The 25817-nt window shown below is 39.0% G+C and overlaps 2 pseudogenes; one reads left to right on the forward strand and one right to left on the reverse strand.

Moving 5' to 3' along the window:
* Nucleotides 1–234: 234 nt before the first annotated feature.
* LOC138165541 (histone deacetylase complex subunit SAP18 pseudogene) lies at nucleotides 235–792 on the reverse strand (annotated as a pseudogene).
* Nucleotides 793–15560: 14768 nt separating this feature from the next.
* On the forward strand, nucleotides 15561–17228 carry LOC138165580 (lamin-B2 pseudogene; annotated as a pseudogene).
* Nucleotides 17229–25817: the final 8589 nt, after the last annotated feature.

A 25817-nucleotide genomic window follows, 5' to 3' on the forward strand; every position in this document is an offset into this window, starting at 1 on the left:
AAGCCCAAAGGTGGTAGAAAGTTACAATTGAGGACAGAAAAAAAAACTTCCCTTATTGTACTGTTTTGGTATTACACAGGTAAGCAGTACCAAAGTTCTGCACCTCTGTACAAAATTTCATTGTTTACCTATCCTTGAAGAGATAGGAACCGTTGCTGTTGTTCAGTAATTTATATCTGCCTCTTTGTGACCCTATTTGGGGTTTAACTGGCAAAGGTATTAGAGTGGTTTGCTATTTCTTTTTTTTTTTTTGCAAGAAACAGTAAGCAAAGTTTAATATGGTCTCACGTGCCCTGAGGGAGGTGGTGCCTGATTTGGAGGAGTTATTGCTACAACCAAATAATCCCCTATTTGGAACTTCTGAGACTGTAGGGTCATGGAGTCATCAATCCCCTTTCTGTCAGACTTAGCACTGCCAATCTCTTCCACTCCATAACCAGGTCCTTTAAGATCCATAAAAACAATAGCAAAATTGAAGTGTGTACCCTTCTTTCGAGTTTCTGGGTAGACACCTCTTTTACTAAACTAGTTGGTTCTTTCAAGGTTGCCTTCACCCAGGTGTAGATCTGCAGCTTGCTTGAAGGCCCATTTCCTTGGGAGAACTTCTCCACTGGGTGGTGTCAGCAGTTATTAGTGGTGAAGACCCTCAGAAGCAGCGGGCAAACCTTCTCCTGGTCACTGGGCTTCTCTGGTTCTTTCTTAATTTCCTCCTGAGTGACGCAGGACTCCATGGCCATCTTCCTCCTTTGGCCTCCTATATGCACTGTGACCTCTGACCCCGGCAGCAAGCATGAATGAATGAACAAAGTCTCTCCCCAGGAGAATCTCAACAGATTTATAGGGAAGGAAGAAATGGGGCAAGGCTGAAGTTTGCCATTTCTTTTTACAGCTTCTTTTACAGATGAAGAAACTGAGACAAACTGGGTTCAGTGACTTGCCCAGGGACACACTGCTAGTAAGTATCTGAGTCCAGCTTTAAACTCAGGCAGATGAGTTTTCAGGACTCTAAGCCCAGCACTCTATCTACTATGCCATCTAGGTGCCCAGAGATGAAATAAGTGATTGTTCTTCAAGATCTTAAATGTCTTGTTTCTTTGTCTTTCCCCTCTGCCTTCTAGGTGAGTTGATGTAGGCTGCTACAGTAAGAAAGTAAGGTAAAGACTAGGATCTTCAGCATGTCAGTGAGATATGGATGGGAGTAATGAGAAACCCAGAGGGAAAGAGAGAATTCCCAAAGCAGAAAGAACTCTGGAGGTAGAATGCTGTTCTAGTGATCAGGGCCCCTAGCAGAAGCAGGGGACTGCACAACTCTATATCCTGTGCAGAAGAGGATAGGATCTCATGGAGTTTAAAGCATCTTCTTCTAGATGCCATGAGGAAATCTAGTAATGATGGAGAACAGTGTCTAAGAAGTGAAATGCATTACCCAGAAAAGATGATTGGTGTAGCTGCCATTCTATCCCCTCCCTCTTTAGATCTCTAGTCAAGAGCAGGATAATCAGGGTAAGGGCACTGAGACCTAGAGACCTAGAAGTTGCAAAAATTTAAGCAAATCAGAGGCAGAATGGAATAGAGATAGGAAAGCTATTCCAGAAGTTATGAAGACCTGGGTTCAAGTTCTACCTCTGACACAAAAAAGTTTTACAACATAACCTCTCATTACTCTGGGTAAGTGGTTAACAAACTAATATAGAAACAAGGGTCACTAAACCATATAGAAGTTTCCCTTCATAGCATACTGACTTAGACTTTATCTATGTCCTATGTATTTTTATTTATTTTGCTAAATATTTCCTAATTAATTTTAATCTGGTTTGGCCACTCTCACGAATGCTTCAGTGTCTTGTGTGTTTGACTCCTCTGCTATAGGCAACTGCAAAATTATGAGTTGCAAAGAAAGTGGTAGAGGGAATTTGCTCACCTGAGAAATAAATCCCTATTACAAATCTAATTCCTTTTCTTTTAGCAGCTTTTGAAACACCCAGTTACTGACTGAGTAGGAGCTTGGCAAATAACTAGTAAAAATAATTATTAAAAGAGAAAATATCATATCCTGAATTGTTCAGACCCATCCAGATTGATTTCACCCTGTTCAACTATATTTTTTCTAAAGTGCTCTATTTTTTATTTTCACATTATAAATAAGGAACTTGCCTCAGGTGATTAAATTTATGCTGGTATAGAGAGCAAATTTAAATCTGCATGTTAAAAAAATAGTTATTCCTTTTTAACATTCTTTTCTTATTAAATTTTGAATTGCAGATTCTCTCTCTCCCTCACTTCAACCCCTCCCCCACTCACTGAAAAAGCAAACAATGTGATATCAATTATACATGTAAAATCAGGCAAAACATATTTCTACATTAGTCATATCATAAAACAAAGCAAAAAAAATAAAGCAAGAACATTATATTTTAATTTGCTCTCAGAGTTCATCACTCCTTTTTCTGGATGTGGGCAACATTTTCTCCTCAGACTCTTTTGAAATATCTTGTACCATTATACCAATCAGAGTAGCCAAGTCTTTAACAGTTGATTATCATTACAACTTTGCTGTTACTATGCACAATGATTTCCCAGTTCTTCTCACTTCACTTTGCATCAATTCATGTAGATTTTACCATGTTTCTCTTAAACCATCCCCCCTCATCATTTCTTATAACATAATAATACTCCAACAAAATCATATGCCACAACTTGTTCAGCCATTCCCCATTGATTAATATCACCTAAATTTCCCATTATTTGCTATCACAAAAAGAGCTGCTATAAATATTTTTGTACATGTGGTCCTTTCTTTTTTCTTTGATATCTTTGGGGTACAGACCAAGTAGTGGGATTGCAAAATCAAAAAGGTATGCATAGTTTCATAGTCATTTGGGAACAGTTCCAGATTGTTCTCCAGAATGCTTGGACCAATTCACTACTCCACTGGTCGTTCATTAATGTACCTATTTTTCCTCATCCCCTCCAAGTTATTTCTGAGATGTTTGAGGTGGTACTTCAGAGCTGTTTTAATTTGCATTTCTCTACTCATTGTGATTTAGAGCCTTTTTATATGACTATAGATACTTTTGATTTCTTCTTCTGAAAGCTGCCCATTCATATGTTTTGTCCTTTTATCAACTAGGGAATGGCTCTTATTTTTGTAAATTCTACTCAGTTTCCTGTATATTTGAAAACTGAGGCTTTTATCAGAAAAACTTGCTATAAATTTTTTTATATATCGATTATTTCATTGTTTATGGCATCTTGTGGCAAAATGTAGTTTTTTGGATGATCTAGATCCTTTTTTTGCTTTTGCTTTGTCTAAGATCATGATAGCTAGCCTTGCTTTTATTACCTTGGCTGAAGCAGTAGTTTGTTGCAGTTTTTTATTTTAATTCGATGTGTGTCTTTCTATTTCAAGTGTTTCTCTTATAAACAACATATTGTTGGGTTATAGTAATTCTTTCTGGTAATTCTAGTAATTCTATTCTGCTAATTGCTTTTTGTTTTATGCATTAGCTCGTCTTATACATATTCATAGTTATGATTACTGTTTATTTCCCTCCATCTTATTTTCTTCTGTTTATCCTTGTCTCTTTTTTATCCTGTCCTTCCTCAAAAATCTGTTGTGGTTCTAACCACTGCCTCCCTTAATCTGTTCTCTTTTTTATCATCCTCCTCCTCCCATATCTCATAAATTTCTAATACCCAACTGAGTGTGTACATATACACTCCCCTCTTTCAACCAAATTTGATGAAAATAAGGTTCAAGTATTGCCCACTATCACAACATTTCCCGTGCCAGTATAAAAGTTCTTCCTAACATGCCTCGTTATGTAAGAAAATTTCCCCCATTCCATCTCTTCCTTTCCCCTCCCCCATCCCTCTTCCATACCAGTATTTTGAGATCATCCCAACATAATCATTTCACACCTTTATCCTCTGTCTACATAGACTCCTTTTAACTGCCCTAATAATGATAAAATTCTTAGGAGTTACATTATCATCTTTAGATGATAACAGTTTAACTATATTGAGTCCCTTATCATTACACTTGTATGCTTTTTGTGTTTTTCTTGGATCTTGTGTTTAAATGTCAGATTTTCCATTCAGCTCTGGTCTTTTCATCAGGAACGTCTGAAAGTCTTCTATGTCATTAAATATCCATTTCCTCTCGGAAACAGGGGAACAATATCCAACGACAACATCTGTTTTTTTTTTTCACTATGTTCAGTTTTTCTGTGTTAGGAATTCTTGATTGTAATACTAATTCCTATACATTGCAGGATATCATATTCTAAGTCCTCTGCTCCTTTAATATAAAAGTTGCTAGATCTTGTGTGATCCTGACTGCAGGTCCATGATGTTTGACTTGTTTCTTTCTAATCACTTGCAGTATTTTCTCCTTGACCTGAGAGCTCTGGAATTGAGCTAAAATGTTTTTGGAAGTTTTCATTTGGGGATCTTTTCAGGAGGCAACTAGTAGATTCCTTCCACTTCTATTTTATACTCTGGATCTAAGATATTGGTGTAGTTTTTCTTTATAGTTTCTTTAAATATGACGTCTAGAATCTTTTTTTTTAATCATGACTTTCAGTTAGTCCAATAATTTTTCTGATTATCTCTCTTTGATTTATTTTCCAGGCCAAGCTTTCTCACAAATGGTATAGTTCACATTTTCCTCTAGTTTTTTTTTCATTCTTTTGATTTGGTTTTATTGTTTCTTGATGTCTCATGGAATCATTAGTTTCCACTTGCCCAATTTCAGTTTTAAGGTATTATTTTCTTCAGTGAGTTTTTGTGCCTTTTTTCCCCATTTGGTCAATTCTGCATTTTAAGGAATTCTTTTCCATGGTGAATTTTTGTGACTCTTTTTACCAAGCTGTTAATTATCTTTTCATAATTTTCTTGCACTTCTCTCATTTCTTTTCCCAATTTCTTCTCTACCACTCATTCCTTTCTTTAGCTCTTCAGGAATTCTTGTTGAGTTTATGTCCAATTCGCATTTTTCTTTGAGGAATTGCTTGTGGCTATTTTAGTGTTGTCTTCTGAGTTTTGATCTTCCCTGTCACCACAGTGTCTTTTTACGGTCTGGTTTTGTTGTTGTTGTTACTATTGTTTGCTTCTTTTTTCAACCTATTTCTTGACATAGAACTTTATGTGGAAGTTGGATTCTGATCACCTGAGGAGGACTGTAGGGTGGCTTGTCCCAAACTTTAGGTTTTTTCATGCTGCTATTTTCAGAGATAGTACTGGGGCCTGTAAGATTTTTTATGTTTCCAAAGTAGTGTGATCCAGGGAGAGGTATGGTTACTGCTCTCTTAATTTGTGCTCCAGTCTTTACCCAGCAAGTCTCTAGTCTCCTGTAGCCACAAGTGCTAGCATTCCTCTTGGTCTTTACACAGTGACCACATCCCCTGCTCCCCTGCAGCCACAAGCACTTGTCTTCCTCTCCACCCTGAAATATCTCTGGGTTGAGATTTACCAAATTAGCAGCAGCTGCTGCTATTGCTGTCACAACCACCCCAAACAGACAATGATGATGGGACCAGCCTCCACCCAGTGGCACAGACCTCTAATTTCAACCTTCTAATTTGCCTTTTGTAGGAAAAATTTCTCTTCCCAATGTTTCACTGGCTATGCCACTCCAGAATTTGATTTTATATGTTATTTTAAAGTTGTTTAGATGGTAATGTTGAGAGAATTCAGTTGGGTTGCTGTCTCTTCTCTGCCATCTTGACTTCACCCCATATTAATTCTTAATGTTATTTCAGTTGTAGTTTATACCATAGATGGGACTGTCCAGGCTACTATATCTCAGTGCTCTGGAATCAGGTTCTTTGTCCCTCAGTGAAGGTGTCAAAGTCTGGGGCTATGGCCTAGGAATGGATATTTCTTCATATGTTCTTCTCACTTAGTCATTCTCAAAATATCTCCTCATAACTCATAACCATTCCCTTGAAGAAAAGACTTCCTATCTGCACTAACTCTTATCCCAGGTTCTTAGTAAGAAAGAGTCTTCTTCTAAGGGTCTACATGATTTGATCCCTGATTTGGAACTGTCTCTTCTTACTTCAACCTATCCTTCTGTTTCTGTAAGTCTGCCTGAAACAATTTCCATTAGCCAATGTCCCCTACCTAATTTGGTATTAAATATTCAAATAATTTCCCCCACTGAGGCTACATCTCACCTCCCTGCCTCAGTACTGGGTCCATATACAATAATAGAATAGCCTTTGTCCACACTATATTCCTATCTTGTTCTGAATCTGCATTCCTTTGTGATCCTATCCCTAACTCCCCACTTACTGAGAGAACAAAATTGACCCTTTACAAAGCTGAAAAACTACTGGATGCTTTTTTTTTATTATCAGCTACATCCTCTAATTACTTCCCTACCTTAGCATTCTGAGCCACTAAGCTCAGTTCAAACCAATTTGGATTAGCTCTCCTCACTTACTAGGAGTTCATCTTACAGACTGCTTGCTTTTTTGCCATAGTTATGAACAAGATTTCATAGCACATTAGGGACCCAGATTTCTATTGTTAGTGCTTCTTGTTCTCTGATGTAGATGTGACCAAAAGAAAAACTGTCAAGTATACAAAACATATTTCCATATTAGTCATGTTTTGAAATAAAACCGATTAAAAAAATATAAAGAAATTGAAAAATGGTATGCTTCCATCTGCATTCAGGCTCCACCAGTTCATTTTCTGGAGGTGGATAGCACTGAAAACAAACTCCTTTCTAAAATATATAGAGAATTGACTCAAATTTATAAGAACACAAGTCATTCCCCAACTGAGTAATCTGTGGAGGATGGGTGGTCTGGCCACTTCAGATTTCTGCCTCTATGCCCCTGGGCAACCACTCAGGCAGGCTTTTGCTGGTCAGGTGATATAGGGCTTGTTGGGACCCCTCCCCCTCTTCTCTTCAGAATCCTTGCTGCCTCAGTTACACCCCTTTGCAATGACTCCCAAACCCAAGGCGATTTACACTATCTCAGGATTTAACTCTGGGTGGGACAGTCATCTCTGGGTTTTCTAGGTCAGGGAGGGGAAATCAGAGCACCAAAGGTTATTTTGGCATCCTAGCCACTAGAAAAAGAGGCAGGCAGAAAGGCGAGCATCCTGCAAGGGCAGGCCTAGAAGAGGCCTGATCAACCCAGGGAGCAAGTCATCCCACCAAACAAAAGGGCCACTACCAGGCCTGTCACCAAAGAGCTGGGACTGGAAAGAGCAAGGTAAGAACCAAATGCAGAGGCCTCTGTCTGGGACAGCAAATACTCCTGGGACTACAACTTCATAGTCCAGATATTAAAAAAAAAAAAGCCCCTATCAGGACCTCCAAAGATCAGGATGGCAGAGTGAACCCCGACTGCTCCAACCACCACCATCCCCCAGAAACATAGTAACTATTGCCCCAGGGCAAAACCCTCTACAGTAAAGGCTTGGGATCCCTAGAGGAAGGGCTTGGTTAGGGCCCTGCCTCAAAATGGGTAGAAAGCAGACAACAAAGACTCTGGACTCCTACTATCCTCAGAGAGAGGAACAAAACTCAGAGGAAGACAATGTGGACTCCACACCCACAGCTGAAACATCAGCAGGGACTCAAGCACAGAAAGCTCTCCTAGATGAGCTCAAAAGGAACTTTGAAAACCAAATGATAGAGAAAGAAGACAAAATGAATGATTCTTTCAAAACCAAAATTGCAGAATTGAGAAAACCATTATAATGAAGAAAACATCTCTCTAAAAAGAAAAGTATATGATATGGAAAAGGAGCTCCAAAAATTCACCAAGGAAAATGATTTGCTAAAAACTAGAATCAACCAAATTGAAGCAAATAACACTATCAGGAACCAAGAATTAGTCAAAACAACAAGAATGAAAAATTAGAAAAAGAGGTAAAATACGTCAATGGAAAAATTCTCCTTGATCTGGGAATTCTGAAATTTGACTACAGTATTCCTAGGAGTTTTCCTTTTGGGACCTCTTTCAGGAGGTGATCAGTAGGTACTTCCAATTCCTAGTTTACCATCTGCTTCTAGAATATCAAGGTGGTTTTCCTTGATAATTTCTTGAAAGACAATGTTCTAAGCGCTTTTTTTGGTCATGGTTTTTGGTAGTCCAACAATTTTTAAATTATCTATCCCTAGATCTATTTTCCAGGTCAGTTGTTTTTCCAGTGAGATAGTTCACATTGTCTTCTATTTTTTCATTCTTTTGGTTTTGTTTTATGATTTCTTGATTTCTTTTAGAGTCATTGGCTTCAATTTACTCGATTTTAATTTTTAAGAAATTATTTCCTTCAGTGAGCTTTTGTATCTCCTTTTTTCATTTACTTACCCTCTCCAAGTTAAATGTTTGCATTCAAAAAAAACAGTAACCCCAAGATGACTACCAAAAGAATTAATGTCAATGAATTAAAGCAGGATCAGGTTGTTGCAAACTTGGAGGGAAAGTTGAGCCAACACACAGTTGGCAATAGTGAAGCAGAAAAAGAGTGGGCTGCTTTCAGAGATGTGGTGTACAGCACTGCATTTGCTCATCTGGGTCAGAACACTCACAAACAAGACTGACTTGACGAGAATGATGAGGAAATTCAGAAGCTGTTAAATGAAAAAAAAAAGAAAGAGAGAATTCCACAGGGTTTACCAACAGAATGGCTCATCCATCTCTGAGAAGGCAGCATTTAATTCCATCAGAAGTAAAGTACAAGTGAAAGAATCTATGCTAGCAGCCATCCTGGGTATGTTAGGGTGCTTGCTGATACATATGGCAAGAGGAGGTTATCTCCCAGGATTTCAAGGATGCCTTCACTGTCCATCACTATAAAGGTAAAGGAAATATATTGCCCTATGACAATCATGGGGGGGGGGGTGTCTCTCTCTTAGTCATTGATTGCAATATTCTATCCATAGTTCTCCTTAGTAGGCTGATCCTTCACCTGGAAGATGGTCATCTACCAGAGAGCTGTGTGGCTTCAGAAAGTACAAAGGCATAGTCAATATGGTGTTTACTGCTGAAAACTACAGGAGAAATGCCAGGAGCAGAACAGAGGTCTGTACACAACATGTGTAGATCTCACCAATGCCTTTGATACTGTCAGTCATGAGGGCTGATGGAAAATTATATCAATATTTGGTTGTCCAGAGTTCATCAGCATTGTATGTCAATTCCATGATGGCATGCTTGCCCAGGTTCTAGATAATGGATAATGTTTCCATGCTTTACCAGTCACCAATGGCTGTGTGTTTGCTCCCATGTTTTGTTTTTGTCTTTTTGGAGGGGGGGAAGGCAGGGCGAATGGTATTAAGTGACTTGCCCAAGGTCACACAGCTAGTAAGTATCAAGTGTCTGAGGCAGGATTTGAACTCAGGTCCTCCCAACTCCAGGGCTGGTTCTCTATTCACACTGCCCCTCTCCCATGTTTTTAGCATGATGATTTCAGCTATGTTATCAAATGCCTTCAATGAGGACAAACACAGCATCAAAGTCAAATATTGCAATTATGGTAAATTCTTCAACTTGAAAAGGTAAAAGCCAAGATAAAAGTGGAGGGAGTGTTGATTCATGATGTTCTGTTTGAAGATGATTGTGCAGTCCATGTAGCCTCTGAAGCTGAGATGCAACAAAGTATGAATAAATTGTCTGCTGCGTGTGTGAATTTTGGACTAACAATTAACACCAAGAAAACTCAGGAGCTCCATCAGCCACCACCACACAATTCATATGTGGAACCATCAGTTATAGCAAATGAAGTTTTGAATGCTTGGATAAGTTTGCTTACCTTGGTAGTGTACATTCCAGGGATATACACATTAATAATGAGTTATTTGCCAGAGCTAGCTCTGTTTGGGAGGCTCTAAAGGAAAGTTTGGGAGAGAAGTAAATTAATTGTGACCCATCAGCAAGAAGAGAACAATGTAAGTATTCTCTGTGTCATTTAGAACTAACAAGAAGAGAAGATGGGAGAGTAAAAGCAAGAATATGCTTGAGCTCAAGCCCCAACCACCTCTAGTACCTGTAAAAAATAATTCTAAACAAATTTTATGGGTACAGAACCCACAAAATAATAGAATGAAACAAATCTGCCATTTATGGCAGCCTGGCAGACTGAAAGAAAGGGTCTATCACATCAGGCTGGGAACAGTGCAGTACCATGTGGGCCATGCCAGCACAGACCAAAGGCACAGACTGGCCAGAGCAGAACTTAGGGGACTGAATCACTGGCAGGTATGGAGGTTTTCAGACCTCTTAACCATAAACACCAAAGAGAAAGTAAAAGGTCAATGGGGAAACTCTGTTGGGCCTGAGTGAGAGAAAAGCATATTCCAGCAGCTGCTGTAGTGGTGACTGCTTCCAGAGCTCCAGACCCAAAGATGGTGGGAGGACTAAGCAGCTGATCCGGGAGGCAAATGGAGGCATCTCTTTACTGGCGCTAAGGCAGGATGCTATTGCTTTGCCCTACTTGGATCTGGTTCACAGTCTTGGGTGGTGGTCCTCGGGTAAGGAGTGCTGGCATGGCAGAGCTTGTGGCAGCTGTGAATAGAGCATCCTCCTCACCGTTTTGAGGCAGGTGTCCAGGTTCAAAACCTCAGAAATTTTGGATAGAGCTAGAACTCTGGAAAAAGAGTTCTACTGTGGCAAACAGCTCAAAAGTCAAATAATTGGCTGGCAAGATGAGCAAACAGAGGAAGAGAAACCAGATTATAGAATCATTCTTTGGTGACAAACACGATCAAAACAGAACCAGAAGACAGCAACAAAGCCAAGACCCCTACATCAAAAGCCTACAAGAAAAATATGAATAGGTTACAGGCCATGGAGGAGCTCAAAAAAGATTTTGAAAATCAAGTAAGAGAAGTAGAGGAAAAATAGGGAAGAGAAATGATAGTGTTGCAAGAAAATGATGAAAAACAAGTCAACAGCTTGCTAAAGGAGACCCCCAAAAATACTATAGAAAATAACACCTTAAAAAATATACCAACTCAAATGGCAAAGAGGTCCAAAAAGCCAATGAGGAGAAGAATGCCTTAAAAAGCAGAATTGGCCAGATGGAAAAGGAAGTTCAAAAGTTCACTGAAGAAAATTATACCTTCAAAATTATATGGGAGCAAATGGAAGCTAATGACTTCATGAGCAAACAATATATTATAAAACGGACCCAAAAGAATGAAAAATTAGAAGGCAATGTTAAATATCTCATTGGAAAAACCATCGACCTGTAACCCAGAGCCAGGAAAGATACTTTTAAAAGTATTGGATTACCTGAAAGCCATGATCAAAAAAAGAGCTTAGAGATCATCTTTCAAGAAATTATCAAGGAAAACTGCCCTGATATTCTAGAGGTAAAATAGAAATTGAAATAATTCACTTTTTGCCTCCTGAAAAAGATCTCAAAAAGAAAACTCCTAATAATATTATGGTCAAAGTCCAGAGTTTCCAGGTCAAGAAGAAAATATTACAAGCAGTCAGGAAGAAACAATTTGACAATGATGGAAACAAAAACAGGATAACATAAGATCTAGCAGCTTCTACATTAAGGGATCAAAGGGATTGGAATATGATATTTCAGAGGTCAAAGGAGCTAGGATTAACACCAAGAATCACCTGCCCAGAAAAACTGAGTATAATACTTCAGGGTAAAATATGAAATTGAGGATTTTCAAGCATTCTTTATGAAAATATCAGAGCTGAACAGAAACTTTGACTTTCAAATACAAGAAGTAAGAGAAGCTTGAAAAGGTAAACAGTAAAAAGAAATCATAAGGAACATATTAAAGATGAACTCTTTATATTTCTACATGGAAAGATATTATTTGTAATTCATGAGATTTTTCTCAATATGAAAATAGTTGAAGAGAATATATATATACATGCATATGTGTATATATGTAAATGTGTATATGTATGTGTGTCTTTATATGTGTATATATGTATGTATAGGTGGGTGTATGTGTGTATGTGTGTATGTATGTGTGTATATACATAGACAAAGAGTGCAGGGTGAGTTGAATATGAAGGAATGATATCTAAAAAATAAAATTAAGAGGTGAGAGAGGAATATATTGAGAGGAGGAGAAAGGGAGAGGTAAAATAGGGTAAATTATCTCACATAAAAGAGGCAAGAGAAAACTATTACAATGTAGGGAAAGGGCAGGGATGTGAAAGGGAATGATACTCTATCAAAGGTAAAAAATACTCTAACTGGATTTGGCTTGAGGAGTGAATAACATACATACTCAATTGGTTATCTTATCCTACAGGAAAGTAGGGAGAAGGGAATAAGAGGGGGGATGATAGAAGGGAAGACTGATTGGGAGATAAGGTAGTCAGAAGCAAACACTTTTGAAAAGGAATAGGGTCAAAGGAGAAAATAGAATAAATGGGGGGCAGGATAGGATGGAGGGAAATAGTTTTTCACAATATGACTAAAATAGAAATGTTTTGAATAACTACACATATATGATCTATATTGAATTGCTTGTTTTCTCAGTGGGGTGGGTGAGGAGGGAAGAAGGGGGACAATCTGAGGCTCAAAGTTTTAAAAACAAATGTTAAAAAACTGTTTTTACATGCAACTGGGAAATAAGATATACAGGCAATGCAGAATAGAAATTTATCTTGCTCTACAGGGAAGTAGGGGGCAAGGGGGAAAATAGGAGGGAAATATAAGGGGGGTAGACTGGAGGAAGGGGTGTTCAGTATGCTTGCCATCTTAGGGTGATGTAAGGGTTATGGGATTTAAAGATCTTCCATTGCCAATTGGACTTGCTGACATAGCAGGAAGGTGTGGAGCAAGAGGAAGCGGAAACCAAGCTAGAGTTCCTGCAGTGGCTGGCAGTGGCGGCTACGGCGACAGCAGCAGAGGCAGGGGCAGTAGAAGCATGAACCCCTTTTTGAGTCAGCCAGAATTTCTGCTAAGGACTCCTGCTGAGAACTGCCAGGGGCCGGAGCTGCTGGGAGCATGCTTCCTGGAGGCTGGGTGGTTGCTGTGAGTGGGGAGAGGAGGACCTTTGCCTGGGGTAGCCTGTTCTGTTTTAAAGGCTTGAGAATGTGGGTGCTTTCTACTTTATCTACCTGTGCCAATTTCATAACTACTCTGATGGCTTTGACTTTCTGGTTTGGGGACTCAGTCTTTTGGTATTTTAATAAATGTTCTCTCTTTATCCCCCATATAGCAAGCCTGATATATATTGTGATTGATAACTACATCAGCATATCTGTAATTTCCGCACAATGCATTGCTGATATAGGTGAGAGGTAGGGGAGAGATGGGGAGAAAATTTGTAACTCAAAATCTTGTGGGAATGAATGTTGAAAATTAAAAATAAATAAATTCTGGAAGATTAAAAAAAAAAAGGACTAACAAGAAGAAAGTCCCCATAGACACCAATTAAATAAGCTGCTAATAGCAGGTTGCAAAGAATTTATGAGTTTGCTTAAAGAATTAGTTTTATCTGATAGATTGTTTAGCCATCACTTATGAAAATTATGAAATTATACCTTTTAATAAATAATATTATTAAAGTTATATCTTTGAACCAACTTAGTAACAGTAGGCCTTAGATTTTGCAATTCTTAATCTGGAGGTTTATGGTAGCCAGCATTTTTCTGTGGTTTTTGAATTAACTATTATTTATTCATTGTCTATGTGAAAGTCTGGAATATGGTTACTCTAAATTTCTAAGTAATTGATTTCTGCTCCAAGATGGATTTAAACTAGATAGGATAAATAAGACAAATTATTATTACATATATTTTTACATTAATGACCAAGTATTAAATTGGGATCCAGACTTTGCTCCTCAATTTCCTCATTAAGTCCCTGTTCTTGTTAAGGTCAATCTCTGAAGGGCATTATTGATTGAAAAGATTACTCTTAGCCCTCAAGGAACATACTTTACAATGTTGGGCAGGCACCTGTCCAAAGAGTATACCTAACTTCTGTTTAGAATCCAGTCTGAACAGAATCTATTCTTGGTGAGTCTTTACACTGGATAAAGGAGCCCCTGTCCTTGTACCCCTCTACTAGAGCTTAGGGTGACCCAGCTCATTAAGGAAAAAAACCAACCAGTGGTTTGAATGGAGCTGGATTCCCCTGTCCAGATTATTTGAGGTAGCTGAGTCTCAATCTCAAGTCATAACCCTCAGCAGAAGGAATTGAAGACTTTTAGTTTACCTCCTCATTAAATGTCTGCCAATCAAGGTTGATTTTCACATGTCAAGGGAATTCCTTTTCTGAAGGGTTTTTTAAAAAGTGCAGAGAAACCACTGATTTAACAATTTATTTATTACTGGCTAGCCTTATTAATAAATTGATTATTAGTTACCCAGAAACTCTGTCTCTTTGGATTTTCATTTGTTCCATAAATAATATAGGGCTTTATATGTGATTATCTGCAATTATACATCCACATATTTGACTTTTGCTAAATATCACTGCAACAATATAATAAAAATTATAATAACCTACCTCTAAGCTGTGATTAGTGAAATTTTGCTATTTGAAATGAAATCTCTTGGTAATGTAATTTGATATTATGGTGAGTTTTGATTTCAGGTATGACTGATTGTCATTAAGCCAATAGTGCAACATTTGAGGGAAATGCCATGTACCTGAGAAGGTTTAGGATATGACCTTGCATAGGTGAAGCTAGGATTCTCTTGACTCAGTTTTCCCCATTGTGCTATTTCCTGTCTGAACAGGAAATGTTTCCAGTTGGTTAATTCTGATCCTGCCTATGATACTGTGTGAATAATGTGGAACTTTGCTACTGGTTGGTTGTTAACTATTACTTTTATCTAGAATCAAACAAAATTAAGGGTGTTTTCCCTCTGTTGTGTTTATGTCAGGTCAGTCTGTGCCATTGAAGTGACAGTCTTAATATTATTATAGCGGTATCTCTCCCTTTTCCTTTCATTGAAAATTTCTACAATCAGGGCAGGTAAACGACAGAAGTCATTGTCATTGCAAGGAAAAAAAAATCTGGAACTCAAAGTTTTAAAAACAAATGTTTAAAAAAATGTGTTGTTTTTTACATGCAACTGGGAAATAAGATATACAGGTACTGGTGTATAGAATCCCATCTCGCCCTACTAGAAAGTGGGGGGGGGGGGGGAAAGGGGAGATTATAAGACAGAACAGATTGGGGGATGGGGTATTCAGTAGGCTTGCTTTCTGGGGGGGGGGCTGGGGAAAGACAGGGAGAGAAAATTTTAACTCAAATCTTGTGGAAATGAATGTCAAAAACTAAAATAAATACTTTTTTTTTAATTACAAAAAAAAATAATGCAGGTTAAACTTGGAAAAAAAAAAAGAGAAAATCATGATATACCATGGAGTTAATGTAAGACTGGGGCAAGCCAATGTTCAATACTCTCTGAAATAAAAGTTTTATACTACTAAAAAGTAATACTAATATGAGGATGAGCCCACGGAGCCCACCTGTGGTGCAGCCCACACTTCAGTGAGGGAGCCTGAGGCAGGCCGCTGGCCTCTACTCTCATATGGCCACACTGCTGTAGGACCACAGTGTAGTGGTCTGGAAAGCCAATGTAGCCTGCATGTGCATCTCAGGGCTGCAGGAGAAAGAGGTGCTGTGCCAGTCCAATGATGGCCTTGGAGCATTACACTGACCACAAATGTGCACTGGAGATTGAGAATGGAAGGCTGCTGCTGCAGGTGTCCAAGAAGAAGGAGGTCACCACACAAGAGATAAGTGGAATCAAGGTCCTCTATGAATCGGAGTTGGCTGAAGACCAGAGAGTCCTGGATGAGATTGCCAGGGAAAGTGCCAAGCTTCAGATTAAAATAAGAAAATTAAGAGCAGAACTTGATGAGGTCAATAAAAACTGTAAGGAGAAGGATGGAGATATGACTGTCAGCCAGGGCAGTGTGAACGACCTTGAGTCCCTGTTTCACTGGAGTGAGGCACAATTTTCTACTGCACCGAGTAACAAACAGAGTCTGGAAAGTGATGTCACTGAGCTCTGGGCCCAGGTTACTAAGATAAAAGATGGTTATGCTGTGACAAAAAAAGGAGCCACTGATGTGGGTGGACTTGGAGAATCACTACCAGAGCTTGCAGGAAGAGCTAGACTTCTGAAAGAGCATATTTCAAGAGGAGGTACAAGAGATTTAGAAGAGCTCTTAGCACAGTTCGGTAGAGGTTGATAGCAGGTGTCAACAGGAATATAAATTCAAGATGAAACAGCTCTTGGAGAACCTTTGTAATCAGCACAATGGCAAGATGAAGCTGGAACAGACCTACAAGCCAAGCTGGAGCATGCCAAACTGTGCTCTGACCAAAAGGGCAGAACAGCCAGTGCAGCTCGGGAGGAGCTGGAGGAAGCCCATGTGACAGTGGAGTCTCTCAGTTACCAGCTCTCCAGCCTCCAGAAACAGGTCAGTGCAGCAGAAGATCAGATCTGTGAGCTGGAGGAGATTTGGGGTGGGAAGCCGAAGTTCCACAAGATGCTGGATACCAAGGTGTGGGAAATGACAGGGATGAAGCTGCAGCTGACTGAGTACCAGAAACGGCTTGCCTTGGACATGGAAATCAATGTGTATTGGAAACTCTTGGAAGGAGAGGAGGAGAGGCTCAGCCCGAGTCATGGTGTCCAGAGCTGCCTTGAGCAGCAGCAGCAGCAGTGCATCTGCCATCCGCTCTTCTCGAAGAAAGAGGAAATAAGTGGAGCTGGAGGAGCATTCAGGCAGTGGCACCAGCGGCACTAGCACTGCCAGCAGTAGCAGCTTCCAGCTATCACAGCAAGCGTGTGCCACAGACAGCATCAGCGCAGCAATAGAGGAGATTGATCTGAACTCAAGAACAACTCTGATAACAATCAATCTGAGTAATTGGAGGCTAAAGACTGAAGAAGGTGAAGAAATTGCCTATATATTACTCCCAAGTATGTTCTTTGGGCTGGGAAAACTGTCACGATCTGGGTAGTAGATGCTGGTGTGACTCATAGCCCACCATCTTTTCTCATGTGGAAGAACCAGAGCAGCTGGGACACTAGTGGAAATTTTTGGACATAACTTAGTCAACACAGATGTGGCAGAACAGGCAATAAGAACAGTGACTCAGTCACTAGTTGTGCAAGAAAATGAGGAAGAGGAGGAAGAAGAAGCAGATTTGGGGGAAGAAAGACCTTTTCCATCAACAGGGAGACTCCCAGACGACCTCCAGAAACTTCAGTGATGTGAGTGCCCACCACTTACTTTCCTAGCCTTTCCTAAAAACTATTTTTGTATCACTGGGTTTCTTTATTCCTTGATACATTTCTAGAGAATTTTTAACCAAACTGCCAGAATTTTTTAATGGATTTCTCCTTTTACTTCCTCATCCCTGTGTTGGATTGTCCCCTCCCCTGAACTTTAGGTGTCCCTTCAACACTACTATTAACTACTGCATTTCCCCCATTTTATAAATGCATTGAGTGAATTAGAAATTTGCAAACTGGCAAATCTTACCCAAATGAAACCAGGTTTTTGTTGAAGGATTGGTAGGGGTGGATGGTGGGGAAGAATAAATTTGAGTTACTACCCCCCCCAAAGAAAATACTACTATGAAATTCTAATAACACCCATTTCTCCTTTTTTTGGTCATCAGAATGGCAAAGGGCTTCTATTTTCTGAGTCAAGTATTAGGAAAGACTTTGTGTTTGGGGGCATTGGGGGTGTGCGGTAATAAGTAAAGTTTAAAAGAGATAAAGCTTAGTGCTATACCAGTCAGTTTTACCCAAGTGATATTTCACAGAATTAGAAAAATTAATGACAAAATTAATTTGAAGAAATGAAATCTCAACAATATCAAGAGATAATGAAAAGAAAAAGTAGATAGGAAAAGTTAGTTTACACCCCTGGATATCAAACTACATTACACTATAATAGTTATTTTAAAATGTCTTATACAAGATAGAAAATAGACAACTAGAGCTACATATTAGAACAGACAAGCAAGGCCTTGATACAAACACATACTATAATCTAATGTTCAAAAATACAAATGATCAGTTCAGAAATCCTTTTAAAATACTTTTTTAAATACTGCTGGGAAAACTAAAAAGAAGACTGGTGAAAAAATGTTTAACCATCAATTTACACAATCATTTTTGGGACCATATCTGTGATTTCATTGGTACAGGGATCCACTGATGACCAAAATTCCCTTACCAATGCAGATAAGTATTGGCTTTGCAATTACCAGTCTTAGAGAGCAGCATGAAGACACTAAGAGGTGCAAATGGTTACACAACCATTGTCCTTTAAGTTCTTTAAGCACAAGGACCTAAGCTCAGGACCTTACTCCCTGAATCTGAGCCCAGCTCACTATCCACTGTAGTGGTTCTCAAAGTGAGGTCCAAGGACTCCTAAATATCCCAGAGATCTTTTCAAGGGGTCTGTGATAAGAAGATTATTTTCATGATAATACTGGCAGAGAAGAGTATTAGAGAGTAGTGAAGGATTTTTCCTTTGTGGGGGAGGAGAAATCAATATATTTTTTAAAGTGCACAGATGGAAAAAAAAATTGTGCAAAATGGGGATACAAATGGAACAACTCTGTTACTACTTTATTAAACTTAAAAGATAAAAATAGATGGCTAGATATATATACTTATACACATGCATACACACATTAGTGACAAGAGAATTTTTCTCTCTGGCTTCTTACTGCCACTATGTTCTGAAAAACTCCCACAGTCTCTATCTTGAACTTTCAGACATTGTTGCTGGAAGTTAGAAGGAAACACCACCTGCTCAAGTCTGCAAAAATCAAGGCTGGGACAGAAACTTCGGCTCTACTCCCAAGAAGCTAGTGCCCTGACCTTCATGACACTGACATTCTTAACTTCTCCTTCTGTTACTTATTTCGATGTACCTCCTCATCTTCCCCTGCTGCTTTCTGTAAAATTCTGTGATTCCCATGCTGGTTGTGTATTCACATTCTATATAGGGTTGCTGAAACTGATTCTCTGGGCTCACTGACTTTATGTTCACTGAAGTATATACTATGAATGTAAAAACCGTGGTAACTCTCTCTGAATGATGACTAATGGGAGCACCTAATCAAAGGATCCATGGATAATTTTCATGTAGATAGATAAATATACTTTCTTAAGAACACTATAACAGAAGTTCATAGTGCATACAATCACCTTCTCTGTTCTTTGCATATGAAAATGCTAGTATTCGTTGATGATTGTTAATATAAAGAAACAAAAAAGATCAATGAATTTAAAACTTAAAATTTGTTCTAAATTTAAAGCATTTTCTAGTATTTAAATGTTGAATTGATGAATATTGATCTTATTTAGTTTGGTGTTATGTCTCTAATACTAATTTCACTGTAATGGAAGGAGTACAGATATTTCGGTTGTTTGAAGGAAGAAAAAAGCTGCCAGTTTCATCAACTCTATTCTTCCCATTTTCAATCTTACTTTTTGATTTACATGGCAACAAGGTGGATTATGAGGATGGAAAATACTCTTCCGACTCTTTTTTTAAGTTTTGCTATGTAGAGTTCATGGGATGATTTCGAGGGTTAAATTAGTCAATCAAAATGACTGACAAAAAGATATGAAAGACGTTGAAAAGATTTTTTTCACTGTGCGTCAAATAAAGTCACAAATAGACCTCAAGCAGCAAAGTTTTTTTTTAACCCAACTCTTTCTTTTCCTATGCTTTCTACCACTTGGACTTTCAGCCCTGAGTCTAACAAAAGGCTGGAAGGGATTTCTTCCTTCCCCCATCCCCTGAGTGGGAACACTTATCATTAACTCATTGTTCTTACCTAGGAAAGACTGAGAAGGAATTTCCAAGATTTATCATCCTGTCTTTCCACTTGCTTTTCTGAGCATAAAGAGCACCAATACAGAGGAGGGAAGTTTCCAGTTTTAAAGATTATCTTGATTATTATCGCAAAATGATATACAGAAAGGCCCTCCACGTGGCTCTGGCTCCCACCACCTCCAATTTGTGTAAAAGGGGACTCTAAACAAACTTTGGAGCTGCAGAGCCCACATAATGACACAGAGAATCTAACTTCCCACTGAGGACAGCCTGGCAGGCCAGCAGGAATCGGCCAGTGCAGCCCTCTGGGAGCTGACCACAGCCCCATGCAAGCCAGCAGTTTTAGCCCCAGGGCGGGCCTGCCAGCTAGAGGGACTTCAGATTACCAGCAGCTGTAGCAGATTTCCAGAATTATCAACACATAGATGCTAAGGACAAAGTGAGAGGTCAGTGCAGTGTGGACTTTGGGATCCAGTAGTTGGGAGTGCATCAGCTTTTACCCCCTGGGCAAGAAGCCTCTGAGGGCTGCTGTGCAGCTGCTGCCACATGGCAGCTTCAGCTCCTGGCCTGCAGAGTGTAGGGGGACCAAGAGACCAATCTGAGGGGTAATCGCTCTTACTTTAACCTTCTTGGATCTGGATTGCAATCTAGGGTGGAGATCCTGGGTGTGTGACCAACTTGCCAGAGTGTGTGGAGGCTTCAGAGAAGTCACCAACTAATACCTCCGGCTGCTGGGAAAACTCCAGCATTAGGAACGAAGCTCCCCCATCTGGTGGCAGAGTCCTATTGTGGAAAAAGCCCAAAAGTGAAGTAATTGAGTGGCAAAATGAGCAGGCAAAGGAAGCAAACCAAACAACTCAATCCAACATTAGACTCCTATTTTGGGGACAAAAAGAATCAAAGCATGGAACATGAGGAAGACAGTGAAGTCAGAAAGCCTACACCAAAAGCTTCCAAGAAAAATAGGAGCTAGTTACAGGCCATAGAGGACCTTAATAAATAGATAAAAGAAGTGGAGGACAAACTGGGAAGAGAAATGAGAATGATGCAAGAAAATTATGAAATGAGAGTAAAAAGCCTGTCTATTAAAAAATAGACTAACTCAAATGGCAAAAGAGGCTCAAAAAGGCAATGAGGAGAAGAATGCCTTAAAAAGTTGAATTTGCCAGATGGAAAAAGAATCTCAAAAGCTCACTGAGGAGAATCATTCCTTCAGAATTAGACTGGAGCAAATGGAAGCTAATGACTTTATGAGAAATCAAGATGCTGTTAAACAGATCCAAACAAATGAAAGAATAGAAGGCATTGTGAAATATCTCATGGGAAAAACCACTGACATGGAAAACAGATCCAGGAGAGATAATTTAAAAATTATTGGACTACCTGAAAGCCATGACCAAAGTAAGAACCTAGAAATCATCCTCCAGGAAGTTCTCAAAGAAAACTGCCCTGATGTTTTAGTACCAGAGGGCAAAATGGAGGTTGAAAGAATCCACCGATCACCTCCTGAAAAAGATCCCAAAAAGAAAACTCCTAGGAATATTATAGCCAGGTTCCAGAATGCCCAGATTAAGGAGAGAATATTACAAGCAGCCAGGAAGAAACAATTTGAATATTGTGGAAACACAATCAGGATGACCCAGGATCTGGCAGCTTCTACACTGAGGAATCGAAGGGCTTGGAATATGATATACTGGGGGTAAAAGGAACTGGGATTAAAACCAAGAATCACCTACCCAGCAAAACTGAGTACCGTGTTTCAGGGGAAAATATGGTCATTCAGTGGAATAGAGGACTTTCAAGCATTCTTGATGAAAAAAACCAGAGTTGAATAGAAAATTTGGCATTTAGATACAAGAAGCATGAGAAGCTAAATGAATAAACTTATCAATGTTGAACTATTAACATTCCTACATGGAAAAATGATCATTGTAACTGATGAAACTTTTCTCAGTATGAAAGTAGTTGAAGGGAATAGAAATATGTGTGTGTGTGTGTGTGTATCGGGGGGCACATGTATACATATGTGAATGTGTATTCTATCTCATATAAAAGAGGCTAGTAAAAAATGGTTACAATGGAGGGGAAGAATAGGAAGGCAAAAGGGAATGGGTCAACCTTATTCTCATTGAATTTGGCTCGGGGAGGGAATGATACACACACTAAATAGTGTATCTCACCCAACAAGAGAGTAGAGGGGAAGGGGATGAGAGGAGGGGATGGAAGGGAGGGCAGGCTGGCGGGGAGGGAAGTTGGAAGCACCCACTTTTGAAAAGGCATGGGATCAAAGTAGAGAATAGAACAAGTGGGAGGTGGGATAGGAGGGAGGTAAATATGGTGAGTCTTTTACAATATATCTACTGTAGTAATGTTTTGCATTAGCTACACATGTACAACGTATACTGAATTGCTCATCTTCCCAGTAAGGGTAGGTGACAAGAGAGGAAGGGAATGAATCTGGAATTCATAGTTTTAAAATCAAATGTTTAATATATATACTATTATTAATACTATTTTACATGTAATTGGGAAATAAGATATATAGGCACTGGGTCATGGAGATCCAACATGCCCTACTGGAAAAGTCGAAGGGGGTATGGGAGAAGATATGGGAGAGAGCAGATTGGAGGAGGGGATATCCTGCTATTTTGGGGCGGTGGGTATGGGAAAAACAGGGAGAAAATTTGCAACTCAAATTCTGGCGGAAATGAATGATGTATATCAAAAGTTAATAAAGCATTTGAAAAATGAAAAAAAAAGATTTTCTCACAGGTGATTTTGAGTTTAAGAATTCCTAAATTCTACTATTCCCAAGAGATTACCAGTTCCTGAATTTAAGCATTGTGAAATTAGTTTCATAGAGGGAGATATCCTTAACGGTATACTTCTCCACAGAGAATAAGTTTGAAGATGAAGACCAGGAGTCCTGTATCATGCTAATGATGTCCCATGATATTGTTACAATTTGTTTGAATAGTGCAGTTTATGGGGAATGGTTAATAATTGTCTAACTGGTACATTAAGTGTTTTTACTTTGGAGGGTTGGGGTAGTGGAGAGAAGAAACATTCTAATGAATGATTTATTTGAGTACATTAAGTTTCTATATTTATTCCTGGTCATTTTGTACTTTTGCCTTGTCTATTTTCTTGGACTTGTCAAATAAAGGATGTCCCATATCTATGCAACTTGGGGGAAGAAATGTAACTCCCCAGTGGAAAAGGCTGGGATGCCTACTTCTAGAAAGGCATGAGAATATGTAAGGGATGTATCCTGCTGTTCCCTAATTTGTCACATGAGCAGAAGTTCTATATCTTGTACTAGCCTGAGAAGACTGACTACTGATTATCTGTGTAGACAAAGATGGAATATTTTTAAATATTATTAACCAAAAAGAGGGAGGCCCTGGGTTTTTCCTTCCTAGTTGATGCTTGAAAGATAATGATATGAGAGGAGGGGTCTCAGGTCTTACCCATCCAAACCCAAAATGAAGCCTTTGGATAAGGGCCTCTTGTTCTATACCACTTTGTATTTCTCCTCTCATGTTTTAGGTTAAGGAGATTAGGAATGTTTATATCTTTATGAGTTTTAAAATGTTGGGAGATTGAGCCACCAAAGGTCTGGGAGCTTCATGGAGTAAATGCTAGGATTTGCTAGAAGCCAAATGGTAAAAAGCAAAGTCTTGAATGACCTGCCCTGTCTTGTCTAGTAGTAATGGGGATGAGAACTCTTCCATCACTGGTCATGCTGTATTGTGTATTAATATTGTTTGAACTTAGCCTTATATGGCTAGACAATTAGCTCACCTGGAACCATAAGTCATAGTGACCTCAGAGAGCCTTCAGACAAGCAAGAATGCTTGTTTTGGGTGGTATAGTCAATAAAGCAGAGGCCTGGAGTCAGGGAGACCTGAGTTCAAATCCAGCCTCAGACACTTAATAGTTGTGTGACCCTGGGCAAGTGATTTAACCCATTCAGTTTCCTAATCTATAAAATAATCTGGAGAAGCAAATGTCGAATACTTCCAGTATCTTTGCCAAGGAAACCTCAAAGGTCTTTGTGACCACAAAGAATCAGACATGACTGAAATGACTGAACAGCAAAAACAGCAACAACAGCCCTTTGCTGCCCCAACAGCTAGTGCTTTTATTATGTTGAATCACATTGTTTTCAGAGGTTCCCACAGGGAGCAATACCACCCCTAGGGGGTGCTAGAACGATCCAGGGGGAAGTAGTTGGCTTGGGTACAATTGGTGGGGCATCGAATAAAAATAAGGGGGTGGTGGAAGCATAAGAAAAGTAGAGAAGTTGTGTAATAGTTAAAGTCATAGTGATTACATATACACACACAAAACAGACCCAGAAAATGCAAGTTATAACCCATCAGTGGTCAAATCCCCAAACCGGTCTTAACAATCAAATGTTGTCAGGGGTGGCTAGGTGGCACAGTGAATAGAGCACCGGCCCTGGAGTCAGGAGGACCTGGGTTTGGATCCAGCCTCAGACACTTAACACAAAAACTAGCCGTGTGACCTTGGGCAAGTCACTTAACCCCAATTGCCCTCCAAAAAGCAAAAACAAAAAAACAAAAAACAATCAAATGTTGGCTGGTAAAGCCATTGTCAGGAAGTCCAGCATACACTGATATGCATGAAATAACTTGTTCACAATACAGTATTATATGGTTACATGACATAATATTGCATCATCAAAATTTCAGTGCAGAAGGAACTTTACAAATTCATAATAAATTATTAAATTTAAGATTCATTGTTTAAAGAAATTGTATTTTTTTAAATCACACAATTTGATTATCACACAAAGGAAAGTTTATTTCCATAAGGGTACTGAGTAAATTTTTCTTTATTTTGGAAAAAGGGGGCAGTGGGCCAAATAAGTTTGGGAACCTCAGAACTAGATATAGAGCATCCCCTGACTCTCACCCCAAATCTGTTGCTTTTCATCCCTAACTCTGGAAAAAAAAAATGTACCAGCCAATGGATCTGAGACTCCATTTACCAAATCTCTGGCTTCTTAGACCAAAACACTCCTCTCAGGTCATCACTCCCTTTTATTTATGGTATTTCTGTATTAGAAAATTGTGGTGGCAAAGAACTGAAAATCAAGGGAATGCCCATCAATTGGGGGATGGCTAAACAAGTTGTAGTATATGAATGTAATGGAATACTACTGTGCTATAAGAAGTAAGGAGCATTTATGGAATATTATTGCGCTATAAGAAACGGGGAGCAGGCGGTCTTCATATTTACCTGGAGAGGCTTAAAAGAACTGATGCTGAGTGAGAAGAGTAGAACCAGGAGGAATTTGTACACAATTACAGATACAACGTATGTGTGATGACCAACTTTGATAGACTGGACTCTTCTCAACAATGCAGGGATATAAGTCAATCCCAAAAGACACATGATGGAGAGAAAAACGTGCATCCAGAGAAAGAACTAAATTTATATCCAGGTGGAAGCAAAATACCTGATCTTTTTCGTTCTCTTATTTGATTTTATGTCCTCATTACCATTTTTCATTCCAGCTGGTATAATCCATCCTTATAACCTGACCATTGTATAATGTGAAAGTATTTACAGATCCTATACTTGATTATAAGACACCATGGGGGGGAGGGGAAGGAGGGGGACAAAATGTGAAATTCAAGGAATTGTGGAATTGAATCCTGTAAACTAAAAGGAAACAAACAAATTAATAAATTAAAAATTGAATTTAAAAAAAAAAGAAGTAAGGAGCAGATGAACTTCATAATAACCTTGAGAGACATATATAAACTCATGCTGAGTGAGGAGAACAGAACCAGGAGAACTTTGTACACAATTACAAACACATTGTATGTGTGATGACTAACTTTGATAGCCTGTGCTTCTCTCAGCAATCCAAAGTTAGAAGACAATTCCAAAATCTCATGATGGAAAGGGATTATACATATCCAGAGAAAGAACTACAGAGTCTGAATGCTGATTGAAGCAAACTACTCACTCTCTCTTTTGCGTTTTGTTTT

This window comes from Petaurus breviceps, unplaced genomic scaffold, assembly GCF_028583685.1.
Source record: "Petaurus breviceps papuanus isolate PSGF00001 unplaced genomic scaffold, PetGlider_PUasm1.0 213, whole genome shotgun sequence".
NCBI lineage: Eukaryota > Metazoa > Chordata > Mammalia > Diprotodontia > Petauridae > Petaurus > Petaurus breviceps.